Source organism: Bactrocera dorsalis, chromosome 3 (assembly GCF_023373825.1).
Source record: "Bactrocera dorsalis isolate Fly_Bdor chromosome 3, ASM2337382v1, whole genome shotgun sequence".
Lineage (NCBI taxonomy): Eukaryota > Metazoa > Arthropoda > Insecta > Diptera > Tephritidae > Bactrocera > Bactrocera dorsalis.
Genome location: NC_064305.1, coordinates 77,616,992 through 77,634,409, shown reverse-complemented (window position 1 = coordinate 77,634,409; position 17,418 = coordinate 77,616,992). Strand labels below are relative to the sequence as shown.

The 17,418-nt window shown below is 36.5% G+C and overlaps 2 protein-coding genes and 1 pseudogene across 13 annotated transcripts in view; 1 reads left to right on the top strand and 2 right to left on the bottom strand.

The window, feature by feature from the left end:
• Nucleotides 1–17,418, top strand: part of LOC105229157 (ATPase inhibitor A, mitochondrial) — a 443,346-nt gene that overhangs the window by 200,549 nt on the left and 225,379 nt on the right. The gene's annotated exons all lie outside the window — the stretch shown is intronic.
• Nucleotides 1–17,418, bottom strand: part of LOC105229164 (syndecan) — a 456,640-nt gene that overhangs the window by 233,974 nt on the left and 205,248 nt on the right. The gene's annotated exons all lie outside the window — the stretch shown is intronic.
• LOC125777908 (small nucleolar RNA U3) lies at nucleotides 14,524–14,653 on the bottom strand (annotated as a pseudogene).

The window sequence follows — 17,418 nt, the reverse complement described above, 5'->3', positions numbered from 1 at the left end:
GGAATTAGACATCTCTCGCACCACTCTCCGACGCATAATTCATAAAGATTTGAAGATGTTTCCATATAAAATTCAAATGGCACAAAAACTAAACCCAGCTGATTATCCGCGACGCCTTAATTTTGGCAAATGGGCCATCGAAATGGCTGAAAACGAACTTGACTGGTGATGGTGATGTTGACTGGCCACCGAGATCACCAGATTTGACGCCACCAGACTTTTATTTGTGGGGTTATTTGAAATCCAAGGTATACGCTAATAAGCCAAAGACCTTAGCTCAACTGAAAGCCAACATTCGACGTGAAACAGCCGCCATATCATCCGAAACATTGGCCAAAGTCATGGAAAATGTCGAAAAAAGAGTGCATTTAGCTGTCAAAGCTAAAGGTGCCCATTTACGCGATCTAATTTTTAAATATTAGCTGAAACAAATCCCCTTGGACCAAAATAAATTATTTTTGAAATGAACAAAAAACATTGTTTTCTTTTGTTCTTTTTTTTTAGAAACAAATGGGTCAACTTTAAATGGCCTACCCTGTATATTGGGTATACGTAGGTTGCTATATATATTTCTGGACTAGGCAACACTAAGTGTTGCCAGGTGCAATCTGACATTTTCATTGGAAAGTTTGATTTTTTAGCATAACATCACTCAGAACGTTTTGTCATTTAATCGTGAATTGTTTTATTTACACGGAATTAAAAAATTCATCTCGGCCAAAAAATGGAATTAACTCGTGAACATTTTCGTGCGATCATTTTTCACAACTTTCGACGTGGATTATCACGACAAGAGTGCATCGATGAACTAAAATCTTTGTATGGCTATGAACCACCATTCTATAGCACTGTGAAAAACTGGTACAACGAATTCAATCGTGGCCGACGCTCGCTCAAAGACGAATTCCGTGAAGGTCGTCCAAAAACAGCCGTTGTGCCAGACAACATCGATGCCGTACGTGAACTGATAATGCAAGACGGCATGTAACATACCTTCAGATAGAGGCATGCCTATGCATTTCTCCCACCAGCATACATTCGATATTGCATGAACACCTGGCCGTAAAAAAGGTTTGTTTTCGTTGGATCCCGCACAATTTGACAATCGCTCAAAAAAAAGGCTCGTGTGGATTGGTGTAAAGAAATGCTGAAAAAATACGATCGCGGTGCTTCAAAAGACGTTTATAAGATCGTCACAGGTGACGAATCATGGATCTATGCGTATGAGCCCGAAACAAACCAGCAATCGACCGTGTGGGTCTTCCAAGACGAGCCAAATCAGCCGTCGTATCTGATAGCGGAAGCAATAAAAAACTCAATTTGCATTTGCTTGTATGGAAAACTTTTTCATTTGATGAGATATCTCCACGAAATTTGATAAGAATTATGGACCAAAACAACTGTATTAAAGCTTCGGTGAAGCTTGTATTGCTTCTTTTTTTAATTTTTTTAATCTGTTTTTGGAACTTTATTTACCTAAAACATCTTTTTTGATACAAATATGTTAGGTTATAATTCCTTTCAAGCGACACCTACCGGAATTTATTTAAATTTTCTGCCCTTCTTTGTCAACAAGTATATCAAAGCATACCCAAACACATGCATACCTTGCATACCACTTTTCACAGTAGTTCGACTCCAACGCCAGCTAACGCAATAACTTTTTTATAGTTCAGTAACCACAACAGATTACCAAAACATAAATTTAATCTAATAAAAAAAACTGTAATTTTTGGATTAATTACTCACACACATAACACCAAAATTAGCTGTCAAATAGCAATCAACTTGCACACATTCTAAATCGCCAACTCTCGCCGGATTAACGTTTATGAAAATATTTTTACGATTTAACTAGCAATTTGAGTGCCCGTGGCCAAACAATTCACAACTACACGCCAACTTAATTTCATTAACAGTTTTTTAATTGCTTCGGGTGCTTTCGTTGCATATTTTTTATTATTTTTTTTATTTTTATTTCAATATTATATGAATTTTTCATTTCGCGTCAGTTTTTATTTCAACCCACACACACACACTCATACGCACAGCCATTTAAATGGTGCGATTTTCGCGCAATTCTAACAATACTCACACTTCGCTATTAATTTTTTTTTTTGTTTTTGCTTTTCATTCACCGCAATGTTATTTTTAGTTTTTAACAACTTTTTTCGCGCATAGTTGCAATAATTGTGGCGTCAAAGTTTGCTCAGTTAAATCCTATTTAACATTTCACAAAAACATTTCAACAAATTTGCGCTGTCATTGAAAGGCAAGCGATCGCGAGTGTGTTTGCTGTCATACTGGCATTGTTGTGGTGGAAGTTGCCCAGAAAGTATTTGGAAATACTGTGAATAGTTGAAAATTATGAAATATTTTGGTTGGGAACGTAACCTAGAATTAGTTTGAATTTTGATAATTTAAAAAAATCATTATATTATATAAACTGCTTTACTCTAAACTAGCTTAAGTTAATTTGTTTCGGAAAATAAACTTTATTCAAGCATTATCATAGATAAAGGGTAATCCATTTCAAAGTACCCTTTTTAACTTTTTTTAATTAAAAAAGAAACACAGAAACTTAAAATTTATTGGGAAATATTTATAATCATTCGAAAGAGTCCAATTTTCGAAGAATCGTTCGAGCATTTGGACTGGAAACTGGCAAATGAGATGCGTGCTGTTTTGTTCCAAGCGGCCGTGCCCAAAACGTGAAATTATCTTCTCACCGAAGTGTTCTTTCAGTAAATCTATTGATTGATACGATATGCGGCAAGTGGCGCCGTCTTCTTGAAACAAAATCTCGCCGAGATCATAAACTTCAATTTCAGGCATCGAGTAGTCGGTAATCAAGGCGCGTGAAATATTATCCAATAATGAATGCTGGGCCTCAAAATGGATGATGGTGTTACAAATAATTCGTTCAGTGGGCCGATTATGTTGACCAATATATATCTAATAGGGTCCCCAACGATTTCTTTTAGCGGTTACATAATACAGGGTAGGCCATTTAAAGTTGACCCATCTGGCAACGCTGTAACTTTTAACAGCGCTGACAAATCGGCTAATGTCATACCGCGTTAGAAGCGTCATTCGAAGACAATTTATACCATGGAACAGTACACTCCAAAAGAACGCGCTGAAATTGTTCAGCTTTATATTCAAAATAACTTTTCAATTGTGTTAACTCAACGTGTGTTTCGCAAAAAAAATAAAGTGAAAAGTGCTCCAGTTAAGAACACAATTAAGTCTTTATACGAAAAATTTGTGAACACCGGTAATCTCAGTAATGCCAGTCATGCATCCAGACAACGCACAAGACGTTCTGATGAAAATATCGAAGCTGTACGAGCCAGTATTGAGGAGACTCCATCGACATCGAGTTATCGCCGCTCTCAGGAATTAGACATCTCTCGCACCACTCTCCGACGCATAATTCATAAAGATTTGAAGATGTTTCCATATAAAATTCAAATGGCACAAAAACTAAACCCAGCTGATTATCCGCGACGCCTTAATTTTGGCAAATGGGCCATCGAAATGGCTGAAAACGAACTTGACTTTTGGCGAAAACTCATCATGTCAGACGAGGCACATTTCTCGTTGAATGGAGGCGTAAACAAGCAAAATTGCCGATTTTATGCCACCGAAAATCCTCAATTAATTGAAGAACAGCCTCTTTACGACCAAAAAGTAACAGTTTGGTGCGGTGTTTGCGCGAATATGATCATCGGACCGTATTTTTTCGAAGACGATGATGGAGCCACGACAACAGTCAATGGTGAGCGTTATCGAGCCATGATAACGGATTTTGTGATACCCATTATTCGCGAAAATGACATGGATAACTTCTGGTTTCAACAGGACGGGGCTACATGCCATACAGCTCGACCAACAATCAATTTATTGCGACCATTTTTCCCCGGGCGATTGATATCGAAAAATGGTGATGTTGACTGGCCACCGAGATCACCAGATTTGACGCCACCAGACTTTTATTTGTGGGGTTATTTGAAATCCAAGGTATACGCTAATAAGCCAAAGACCTTAGCTCAACTGAAAGCCAACATTCGACGTGAAAAAGCCGCCATATCATCCGAAACATTGGCCAAAGTCATGGAAAATGTCGAAAAAAGAGTGCATTTAGCTGTCAAAGCTAAAGGTGCCCATTTACGCGATCTAATTTTTAAATATTAGCTGAAACAAATCCCTTTGGACCAAAATAAATTATTTTTGAAATGAACAAAAAACATTGTTTTCTTTTGTTCTTTTCTTTTAGAAACAAATGGGTCAACTTTAAATGGCCTACCCTGTACTTTGCTAACTTTATATAACCTGTTCAGGGTAAAACAACTTCAATATTTCTTTCATCTCAATATGGAATATTTCATATATTGAGCCAGCAAAAGCCCTGCATTAATCAGACCATAACCGCAAGTGACCAATAATTTACGGCTTGCAATGAATTGAGTATTTTCCAGAAATTTTATCTCCAACGGAGAACCACATTCCGCGGTTCATAAAAGAGTGTGAGCCTATAGCTGCAACAGCAATTAACACATCGCTAAGCGCTTCGGACAACTTTGCCGCTTTTGATGTTGTTTTTATGGAACAATTTCATTTTTATTGGAAAACATTTACGCGACGATACAAGAACTCAATTTGATGTACGCACAAGTACACACAATTTCCACAGAAACACACGGAGAGATACATAATACACAAACGGAAATAAACAAGTATGGGTGAAGCGTGAAGTGATTTTCAGAAAGAAAATAAAATGTAAAGTTCTAGTGAAATGAAGCCAAAGTAAACAGCAAGTTTAAAGCGAAGAGAAAAAGAGAAGAAAGTGTGGAGAGTATAAGAGACAAAAATGAAGGGAGAGAGAGAGGGAGTGTGTATTAAAATGCAGAACAATGGAGGTATATGTATGAATTTTAAGGAGAAAAGAGAGCAGATGTGAAGAATAGAAGAAATCACTATAAGCCGGCACAACAACAACAACAACAAAGTTGTGATTATATTGTGAAATATTTGTAGCAGCTTGTGGTCTTAGCGAGTAACGTTTTTGCTGTTGTTGTAACTGCAATAACGCGACTCTTTATTGTAAACACAATTGGGGGTAATGGTATTGCCCCTTTGGTATATTTTTCGTCTATTATCTTTTTCTTTTGAAACAAAACAGACCACCAACAGACGCTGATAGAGCGCGCAGCCACTAAGCATCTACTTATGTGCGTTGTTATCGTATTACAACAACAAGAATATCAAAGGAAATAACGCCATACAAAACAGATATGAAACAGTAACAATTAACAACAATATTACAACAAAAACAACAACAATGTGTTTCTTATTTGTGGGCGTTGAATTTGATGACCCAAAATGTTGGGCGAACGCACGAGCACTTGGCCGCAAGCGCTCACCATAGAAACCCATAAAGACAAAATAACAACAACGACTAGCAACAACAGCCTTCGATAGCTGATAGCGTGCGATTTAATATTTATATACTTGTATATACATACATACGGTAAACAAAAATCGCAGCCAAGTCAATTGTTGTAATCGAACGCGTTAAATGGAAGCGGAAATGCAGGAAGGCACGAAGTCAGATGTGCGTTGCGTCGACTTGCTATTGTTTATAGACTTTGCCAGCCGCATTTTCTGCTTTACTCCCACACTGTGTGTTTTGTCTTATCTTGCCACGCTGCCGGGCGACTTCATTAATATGCCGCTAATCTGGTTTGTTGCCGCGTCATGCGCAGCCTGCGCTAGCCACCCACACACTTATATACATAGACACACACATTTATGCACTTGTATTGTTGTTGGCTTTTATTTCAGTGCATTCTGTAGTGGGTGCTGTGGGGCTTCAATTGGGCCAAATAATTAAGTCGTTTGAACTCAATCGACTGCGAACAGATAAGCTATAAATTAAGCACGTCGATGTGGGGCAGTCGCGCTTCGCTTTTGTTGTTGTGTCGTATCTTCTTTCCGTTGGTTGTGCGGCAAAAGTTGCTAAAGAAATTCTTCTATTTACTTGAGGTCAAAGGAGAAACAATAAAAACTGTTCAATTTTAATTATTATGGTTTTCAATAAAGCCGTTGTTGTTGTTGTTGTTGTGTTAATGTAAAGTCTAAAAATAGAAATTTTGTAATAAATCAGACCGCCGTGCTTTGTAGCGCTGTGGTGTGTGGCCTTTATTGTAATTTATGGTAATAAACTGCTTAAACGATCTAGAAATCGAATTCAACGAAAAAGTGAGAAAATAGCAATGCGCAACAAAATGAAAGTACGAATACTTTTCTGTCCAAAAATTTTCTAAAAACTCTCTTTATAGTATAACCAATAGTATAGCCGATAGCATAACCGATAATACATATATGGAGCATAGTGTGGAGCTTCACCAGTGGCTAGTATCCATTTTCGCGAAAATGTATCAACACCTAAAATTCAAACCAACGTATCATCAAAAATAAATTGAAAATCATTGTCAGATATATAACCAATATATAACCAATTTATAACTGTTAGCCCATAGTAGATGGTTCACAGCCAAGCCCACCAAACACATAGCAAAATCTTTTAGACCGTCAACTCTGGTTTGATCTTCGTTTGTACCGCCTCACACCTGCTCAATGTCTCTACCTTGACATTGTCGTAAGAGATCCACTTTTCATCGCCAGTAATCATTCACTTCAGGATTCGTAGATAGAAAATGGATCTATGAGGTTTTTTCTCATAGCATTTCCTAGACTTTACATAAAACAGAAGATTTCTTTGCTTCCGTAGGCCTCAATTCTACTATTTACTAATTTCTTTAAACCTTGTCTACTCTTTTGCACTTCTCCGAAGATTTTTCGAATATTTTTCCGAAACGCCATAGAAAATTATAACAAATTTCTATTTTTAATTTTTTCGATAATTAATTTTTATGCAACCTGATATAGCTCTAAATGTTATATCGGGAAACCCGAATTAGATGATTAAAAATTTTGGGATCCATAAATTTAAAATTTTTTTATTATATAAAATTTGGTTCGCAGATGCAAATTTGATCCATGAGGTTTATTGTTATTGTATTTCCTAGACCTTATATAAAACAGAAGTTTTCTTTAGTTTAAACGAACTCAAGTTTTACAATATATGAATTTCTTGAGACTTGTCGCCTCATTTCTATGACTTCTAAGCATTTTCGAATAAGCAGTGGTGCTAATATATGTAATTATTAATTAAAATATTTTTTAGTGGAAATGCTATAGAACATCATAAGAAAATATGAGATCCTAAATAACATAGCTTAGGTTTTCGGGATCCCGATGTCTTCAATGATGCAATTTTGTAAATGTTTTTTTTTTTTTCGATATACATACTCGTATCTATAACAAAAAAGCTGTTATTGGAAAAAATAGGGAAAGATTTTCCGGATCCCGAAATCTTGAATGATGTAACTCGGGATCCCGAAAATATTTTCAAATCAATTTGGATATATTTATAACGAAAAACCAGTTACTCAAAAAATTATAAAACATTTTCGGGATCCCGAAATCTTGAATAATGCAATTCGGGATCGCGAAAATATTTTCTAATCTTTTCAAGAACATGTTTCAAATGGAAAACTTTTTTATGATGCCGAAATTTTGAATGATGTAAATCGGGATCCCGAAAATATTTTTTATTTTTTTTCAACAACTTTTGTTTATACAATATGTATGTAGGTATATAGAAAAAAACATGATGTTGCAAATTTACAAATACCTAGTTTTTATTTAAATACTGTTACGGTTATTTGAAATTTTCGAAAATTTTTCAAAAGGAGGAGACTTTCAGTAAAAATTTGAACTTTGCTGAAAATCAAATGATTTTTAGTCAACCAAATTGGCATTTTTCACCCAATCAATGGTCGTCGATATCATTATATAGAGAAATTGCGTGATTTATTTCTTTTATTTCTGTTAGTTCAAAATCGGTGATGCTCCTTAATATATTTAAAGCCATATTCATAACCCCAATTGCTTATAATGTCAGAATATATAACATTTTATTGTCATTTTGTGCGACTTAAAAATACATTTTCATAATTGGTAATTTCAAAACAAATAAAGCAAAATGCATTTTCAGCAACAAATATCAATAATCATTTTCACTGCAAACACACTGACATTTTCGGCAAATATTTGCTATAAATTGTGTTCAAATCGAATTTTCATTTCATCATTTTCGAATTTTCCGCACGAAAATTATTTCATTACATTGGCAAACACAATTCACAGCCAACACGGCGATTGCAGCGCGACAACCACATACACACACACAGCCACGCCAATACCTGCACGTACATATGCGCGCCAAAAAATAATTAACTCACTGGTAATCAAGTTTAGCAGCAAAGATGCTGCGCAGCGACAACGAAATGGAATTGAATGAAAAGCGAGCACTCATACGCCCTGTTGGCCACAGTTGCGGTGGCACGTGCTTATCGTGGGCGGCCGCGCGCGCGTTTTACGTGCAACCAAAGCGCTGCATATAAAAGCGCGCATACACTAACAGCATGTACACATACACTCACACGCTTGCAATCACGCGCAGGCACACACACACACACAAGCGCGCGACGCTACAGCATTTCCCCAATCAAATTACAATGTACTAAATGCAAGCAATTGTTGTAAAAATATTTATTATTGCTGTTGTTGTTTTTGGTTTTTGGTTGTTGCAGTTCCCATGGCAATTCGTGTAATTCAAAATTTTGTTGATTATTATATTTTTTGTTTGTTTTGTTTGTATGCTTGATTTTTTGCCGCGCGCGCGCGCTATTTTTGGATTCATTTTTGCCGCTTTGGTGGAAAATTTCAATTTTGTCACGTTTCAGCTGATGTTTGTCAGTGCAAACCGCATAAAGGAAATCACATATTTCACGCCGCATGGAAAATGCATGCATCAGCAGCTGTCCCGGGCGCTAGCGCCGCCGAACTGAAGGTGAGTAAGGTTAAGTTGCATGACAGGAGAGAAAGGGAGCGAGTGGTTGAGTTAAGAGTACTCGCCGCATGCAATATTTTGAGGGAACGTAATAGGTAAGGTGGCTTGCCAGCTGCCAGTGGAAAGGAAAATTGCACAGATTTTTAATTAAAATATGCATTTGGCGCTTATGTAACTGTGGTCGGCCAGCACACGAGCTTACAGGCAAAATTTAATGTGGATATTTTTGCGCAAAGCCACAAAATTTACTAGGATTTTTAAGAAGCGAGTTTTTAGAAATGAAATTTTCAACGCACAGCTACAAGCATATGGATGCACATATACAAACGCACTCACACATACATATATATGTACACTAGGGTGATTCAAAAAAAAATTTGTTGTTTTTTTTTTATTGGTACTCGGAAAAATGGGTTCCTAGACACCTCTAAGAAATCCTCTCCAAATATGAGTTTTTAATTGTAACGGGAAGGTCCTCCGCCTAACGGTTTTCTATTTTTTCTTATTATCAGATAGAAAAATTTATATCTCGCTTCCAACTACATGAAAAAATATCTTGTTAATTAGGTTTTGTAGGAAATTGAATGCTCTAAAATATGGTCTCTTATGATTTTTTCGTAAACCCAACCGTTTAAAAGATATTAACGGTTGAAATTTGACTATTTTTGGAAAAAATCTTTATTTCTTATTAATTTTATAACTCAATGAAAAAAAATTATTATGAATGATGAAACACATAGTTTTGTAGGAAATTTACTGCTCTATAAAAATGGTCTACTATGATTTTTCGATTAAGTTAAGCGTTTACGAGATATTCATCGTCAAACATCAATGCATATTAGGGTGGATCAAAAAAAAAAATTTTTTTTTCGTTTGGTTCTGTGAAAAACATGTTCCTAGACACCTCTAAGAAATCCTCTCCAAAAACCTATTCATAATAATTTTTTTTCATTGAGTTATAAAATTAATAAGAAATAAAAAATTTTACCAAAAATAATCAAAGTTCAACTGTTAATATCTTTTAAACGGTTGGGTTTACGAAAAAATCTTAAGAGACCATATTTTAGAGCAATCAATTTCCTACAAAACCTAATTAACAAGATATTTTTTCATGTAGTTGGAAGCGAGATATAAATTTTTCTATCTGATAATAAGAAAAAATAGAAAACCGTTAGGCGGAAGACCTTCCCGTTACAATTAAAAACTCATATTTGGAGAGGATTTCTTAGAGGTGTCTAGGAACCCATTTTTCCGAGTACCAATAAAAAAAAACAAAAATTTTTTTTTTTGAATCAACCTAATGTGCATTTATGGCCAACAGCGCGTATGAGTGAGCGAGTTGGTATTCTTTTTCAACGTTTTAGCTATAATTCGGTGGCAACAACAATTGACACACACATATACATCCACTTTCAAGCAAACCAGTGCATACACCAATACTTACGCAGTGCTAGGGTGCAGGCAACCGCAATAATTAGACACACCTCGGCGCATGCAGTGCAGCGGTTAGGGTTTAGACTATGCCAACAGGATAGCTGGGATCACAGCACACATACATATGTACATACATATATAAATGTTTCAGCATGCAGATAAGACTCACACACAGACACCTACACACATTAACCCACAAGTAACCAGATTTACATACAAATTTTATCTCCCACAACCGCATATACTCCGTCTCTAGCAACGCAGGTGTTGCTAAGGTGAAAATTTTGCTGCTCTTTTTCTGTTCAAATTTACCTCTAGTCACTAGGTCACTTTAAACTGAGCGCTTTACATATTCATGTTGTTTTTATTGTTGCAATTTTATATAGTGTAAAATTGCAATAGTTTAGAAAGCTGACATTCAAATTAAAAATGAGAGAAAATTATGCATGCCGGCGCATCGCTGTGACCCTTGGTCGCTCGGGTGTTCGTGTTGCAACTTGTGTACGTTACGTTGGACCGTGTTTAAGTGGTATGTCGTAAATTGTGGAGTAGCCACCGGAATGCTTGAGAATTGTATGCGTGAGCTCACAGCTGGCTCAGCGTTGCTTACAAATGCGTGTATGAGATGACTAAAGTGGTTATTACAAGAGCGCGGTTGAGCTCGGTGAAGGCTGCTGGTTAACCCAGTGAAAATATGTAACTGCATCGTAATGAATTTTAACTTTTTTTCTGACACCAAACTGGTATTAAAAGTTAAGTTAAGATATTTTATGTAATTCAATAATTTTTGCGCTGTTCCAGCTCTAAAGACTACGTGGTATTTGGTCTGGGACCACAAATCCAATGAAAAAAGATCTGAAGAACAAGATTTTGTATTTCAAAAAGCGAAGTAGTTGGTGAAGTGTTTACAAATATGATATTCATGCCTTCCAAAGCGATACCGAGCTATAGACTTGAAGTTTTTGTACCAAATCTCATACGAAGAGTTATTATTTTAGAGTTCAGTTCAAGGGCATAGTTATGCTTTCCTGAATTTCTCGTCTTAGCTAAGGAAGACGCTCACTTTTAAAAGCTCTCGAGTACCCTTAAGAATTATTTACTATTACAACATACTGATCTCTAGAATCAAAGAACGGGAAAGTTCTGCTCAACCAAATTTTGAGAAAATATGTCGCTAGGATACTTTTTTCAACTGGACCCAAGCACTTGCAAAGTCAGAAAAACCTCATGCTTTATTAAAACATACGATTAATTGAACAATTAGTCAATTTCTTGTAATTGAGTGACTAATTGATAACGATTTCCGCAGAAAAGTTAATTGAGTCAAATTTATAATTGAGTTTTTTATTTAAAATTGGTTAAGCCGGCAGTAATTGGAGGGTATTAAGAACTACAGAAACGGATTATAATAAGAAAACCAGTTTCAACTTCTAATTTGATCATACAAATAGGGGGTCTATCATCCAAGACTATTCTGATCTTTTCATTGGGGTGCTTTTTTAAGTGTCGCGTCCCAACCCCAGCGCATGACTTTAGGGAGGGATGTTTCGCCTTCTCACTTTAGCTAGCCTTCAAACTGATGTTTTTTGGCTACCCAGAGCATACTTGGTCTAAGACCGGAAGTCGTGAGCTGCTTAAGCCATATATAAAATAATCATTTCTGGCCATTCCCAAGTGAACGGCAGTCAGGGAACTATCCTAACTTGCGTGTAATTTTACACATGGTTCCTTATATTCGTAAGCGATGTCTGCGCTAATAAAGAAGAAGAGAGTTTTATATACAACTTAATGAATGAAATATTGGCCAAACTGAACCTCGGCTTGTTCTTATGTCAATAACTTTCGGTACACATGCCCGTGAAATAACAATTATACCACCTTCATGACAGAGAGGTTCCAGTTAATAAGTGTACTTTTGTTTTGAAGAAAGTGGGTTTTGAAGAAAGTGCATAAATCACATGAAGATCCCAAAGAACTGGACGAGGTGCATAAATATATTCAATCCAACGGCAAAGGGGCCGAAGTGAGTAATTACTATGTAACGAGTGACCGATAATAACTCCAAATTATGAGCTTATTGAACTCTCATCATTTTGTTGGCTCTATTAGCTCAACGCACTGGAATTTCAGACTTCTTTTATACTAAAAATTTTCACTAATAAAGTTTTGGCTTAATTTTTTCGAAATATTTGCAGCTATATGTTTTCGTGGCTTTATAGTAAAACAGAAGGTAAAAGAGGAAGAGTAACGAAGGAGGAATAGGAGGCAGAAGAGCACTTCGAACTCCATATAGAAAGTGGATCTGGTATAGAATTAATATAAAGTTATATTGGAGAAAAGTCATATTATCCATCAATAAGCCTCTGAGAGTTCTATTCTATTATTATTTTGGAAAGAAATTATCTCTACTGTGAGCTACACCTACATCGCCAAACTCTTAATTCCTTGCCTGTGAAGTCAAAAATTGGATTGTCTGATAGAAGCAATCGGTCGGAAGCAGTTATCTTTACCCAATTGGTGAGGCTTTGTGTTCTATCTGGACAATACTAAGTAACACACGTTGATAGTGAGGTGGGAGGTTGCTTGTATGCTTTAAAATTGGTGATTTTGGCTTACAAGTCGAAGAAAATAATTCCAAGACGAGGAACTGGAAGCTAGCAGAATCTCTTACTCTTTAAAAAAAAAGCTGGAAATATTTTTAATCAAGGAAGACAGGGTGGTTCCATAAGAATTAAAGCTAAGAGATATTGATAGAAAACTTTGTATGTAAGCAATGCTGCTTGAACCCTAGAAAAATAAGTCGTTTCTGCATCGGATAGCAACTGATGATAGAAAATGGATCTATTATCACCTACTATAAATACAAAGAATCATGTGCAAAGTACGGCCAACCAGGGAGTATAATTATGACGGCAAGGTTATGCGTTATATTTGGTGGGATTAGAAGCTTCCATTATGGACTTCTGAAATCGAGTGAAACAACCACGTAAAGCCAAAGACCACAATTCATCAACTTGAAGCGAGCGATTGTGGAAATACGCGCGAATTTCGCGACTGAATATCATACCATGCTTGTCCTTATGTGTCAAGATCCGTTAAAAACTATTTGGAGATGCATTCTCGTTCTTCTCAAATGGAATTCATGAACTGCGAAAAGATGGAAAAGTGATAAAAAAAAGGTGCGTGGAGTCCCTACGCGCGGATGAAGTTATACTTCTTAGTGATATTCAGAAATGCATATCATTTTGTATGAAAGAAAACTAGAAGACTTAAATTCACATTTTATAAATTTATTATGCACATAAAATGAAGAATAAAGCAAAGTCTAAATTAATGAATTTTGACTCAGAAAGTAGTTCCGTCTCATCGTTGCGGAAGAGATTATGCAGGGTAATCATCTCTCTTTCGTTCTTCGCCAATTTGGCTGCCGGATTGACTTGTGAAGATCAATTTTTTGTTGGTGACATATTCATATGTGTACGCATATGTATGTTTGTATGCTTGTGATTTATTTGTTCGGCAATGTACGCAAATATATGTACATATAAGTATATATGAATGCATACATACACTCATACATACACTCATATGAGCATGTGCAGATACACAAGATAGGATAGAAGATGTATGCCTTTTAACATCGTATACTACACAAATAAATATTTTTCTTACTAATAGAAATTAAAATAAAGAAAAATATTCATTTTTATAGTATACGATGTTAAAAGCAACAAATTAAAAATTTATTCTGTCGGGATTCGAACCTGGGACCTGTGTTAGCATCTTGACCTTCCAAACGCTTACCACCAACACCACCATTGACAATTAGGTGGCGCTGACTTAAGTATGATGTGGTTATGAATGCAAGAAACATACGATGGTTCTAATAATTTTGTTTAAGTATAGAAATATACATACTTTGTAGAACATTTGCTTTCGCAATAAATTTATCACAGCAATATACATATACATAATATGTATATGCATATGCATAACATTGCTGTGATGCCCTGAGAAGTCTAGTCTTAATAAATGTATTTTTAATATTTATTAGTATAGATTTCAAAAAGCACAGAAATGATTCTGTGAATTTATTCATTAAAATCGCCACTCAGAAGTCGTTTTATCCCTTGTAAGCGAGCGATTTTCTTAAATCTCACGCTCCCAGATAAAACCATATACCTCGTCATCGTGGGTCAGTTTCAAAAACCACAGAAATGATTCTGTGTGATTCTGAAAGGCCAACGCAGAGTATTTCAATTAAAAGTCACACAAAATAGTTGAGAATTCGCAGAAATGAAAGACAAACGAAAGAAAAAGAAGTATAACTTCAATAATGCACAAGCATACAAACATACATATGCGCACACATGTGAATATGTCACCAACCAAAAATTGAAACATTGTTCTACAAAAACAACAACAGCATAAGCATGGAACATTGTGTTGTGTTGTTGTGTCGGCCGAGCTGTGCCGAAAGAAACGAACAAACGATCGCCGATTGTCACCGCTTCGCTTGCTGCTCGCACATCTTCGCAGACAAGGTTGCGTACATTGATATGGATGGAGCGAGGTTGCGCAACTTTGCGTTAATTTTATATGGAAAGTTGCGCAACCAGAATCTATCGCAACCTTTTCCGGCGTCGTATAAGAAGTATAACTTCAAAAAAATACGATGGCCTCAAATAAAAGTTGCTTTGAATAATGGTTGAAGTTTTGAAAGAAAACCATTTACTATATACTATTATACATTTTCTCGCCTCTCCTCTTTCCATATTGAAAAATTTGAAAGAGAATAATATACTATCCCCAAATTATTTATAAAGCTCAGCAGACATACTTTATCTGACGTGCTTCTCAAAAGCTTAACGTTGAGTATCAAAACAGCTTAAAAGTGCATAGTTCTATAGAATCTACAACATGTTCTATCTCTTGCATTCGATTTAAAGCACTTGAATAGAGTATTTTCGGGGGAAATGTCAAGGAACTCGCACGAAAATTTTCAGTAAATTCAATTTAGCACGAAAATTTTTCGAGGCAATGGCTGAAGTGGCACTACAAAATATGTTGGTGCATGTCATTGCAGCTGTTGTGGCCTTTTGCCGAACAATGCAAGTGCAGCTGACTGCAAGTTAAAGCTTTGTGCGTGTAGAGGAGAGTGTATAGGAATGCAGCGAAGCCATGCAGTCGAAGCCAAAGTTGGAATGGCAAAATTGCCTACTTGAAGATTTGCTTGCTGCCACTGACGCTGCGCAGCGCTGCACTTGCTGCTGCACCAGCACAATAGACGACCACAAGCTGCTGATTTAAATTCTGGCATTCTTAGCAGCAGCTCAAGTTCACAACAATAATACCAACAACAACGACAATAAAAACAACAAAAACAAGAATAACAACAATAAAAGGAACAACAAAAATAATGTCAACAACAAACAAGCACAACAACAATAAAGATAGAGCAACAAAAACAACAGCAGCAACAAAAACAAGACTAGCAACACCAACAACAGCGACAGATGCAGTGATGCAGCAGCAAACACAATTGCAACGAGTTAAATCGAGTGTTTGCCAAGAGGTGCAGGCAAAGCAGAAAAAGGCACTAAACCGGCAAGACCTTCAGGGAGAAAAATGAAGAGCGGAAGGCTGTAAAGGCATGCTCCCTAGAATGTAGGGTATCTTGTGCGGCAGGCAGTTGCAGCCCGGTTTGAAAGGCAGCTCATTCGCATACACAAGGAAATTAGTTAATATGAGAGCGCATGCAAATATTTTGAGCAACACACACAAGCACACACACATGCATATACAGCGTGAAGCGTTCGCAAGGCAATTGTGGGTGCGCACACATTTGTTTGCGGTCGAGCAGTTGCAACAGCAGGCCCACCATATGCTTTGAATGCACGCATACTGCAGCGAGCAGACGAAGCGTGAAATGCATATAACCGATTGCAGCGCTGCCACCCACACACCGGCCGACAGCGCAACTGTTGCTGCCACAAACACAAATACATATACTCACACATACGCCCACATACATACACGTCCCCACCTACAGCAATCACTTTGGCCATCAGCGCCAGCACCACAACAATCATCATTGGCAGCTGACTGCGCAAGCCAACATTCATCTCTGCATAGCGATGCGGTCGGAGCAGCTGTAAAATTGCTCGGTTGCATAGCAGCCTCAGTGGCGTAGGCGTACAAAGGGGTGGACCATTGTGGTGCGATCATAAAATGTTTAACCCATTTTCGGCCGCACCTAGATCCACCGCATTGATTTCATTTCAACTTTTTATTTTGATTATAATAAAAAAACACTCGATGCTTAACATTTTTTGAGATTGTTACATTGAGCCGTTTAGCCACGGATTCAGAAAGTTGCAAAATCGCATAAAATTATTGATTTCACGCAGATCTCGTTCATTTTCGACTTGGTGATTTTTCAAATTTGCTGGTCGATAAATCGACCAATGGCTGTAAATGGGTTAAGGTAACTGCACAAATTAAGGAATTGCCATATTTATTTCGGTGCTTGTGGTTTGCTAATGAAAAATTCCTAAGATTTCACAGGCAAAGAATTCTCTAAGGAATGCGCAAATAAAATTTATATTTCAATTCAGCATACTTCAGCAGCAACTAACTTTGTTGACCGTTTGAAATTTAAATTTTAATAAAAATTTTGCATATAAAATTAATACTGAAGGAAAATACAGAAAATAAGTCCAAGCTGTTTGAAGTAGCAAAAATACTCTTTGACTGTTATTTTTATGCTGTTAAAACCTAAATTTTTTGTTTGGAAAATATTGGTAATAAAGGGTGATTTTTTAAGAGCTTGATAACTTTTTAAAAAAAAAAACGCATAAAATTTGCAAAATCTCATCGGTTCTTTATTTGAAACGTTAGATTGGTTCATGACATTTACTTTTTGAAGATAATTTCATTTAAATGTTGACCGCGGCTGCGTCTTAGGTGGTCCATTCGGAAAGTCCAATTTTGGGCAACTT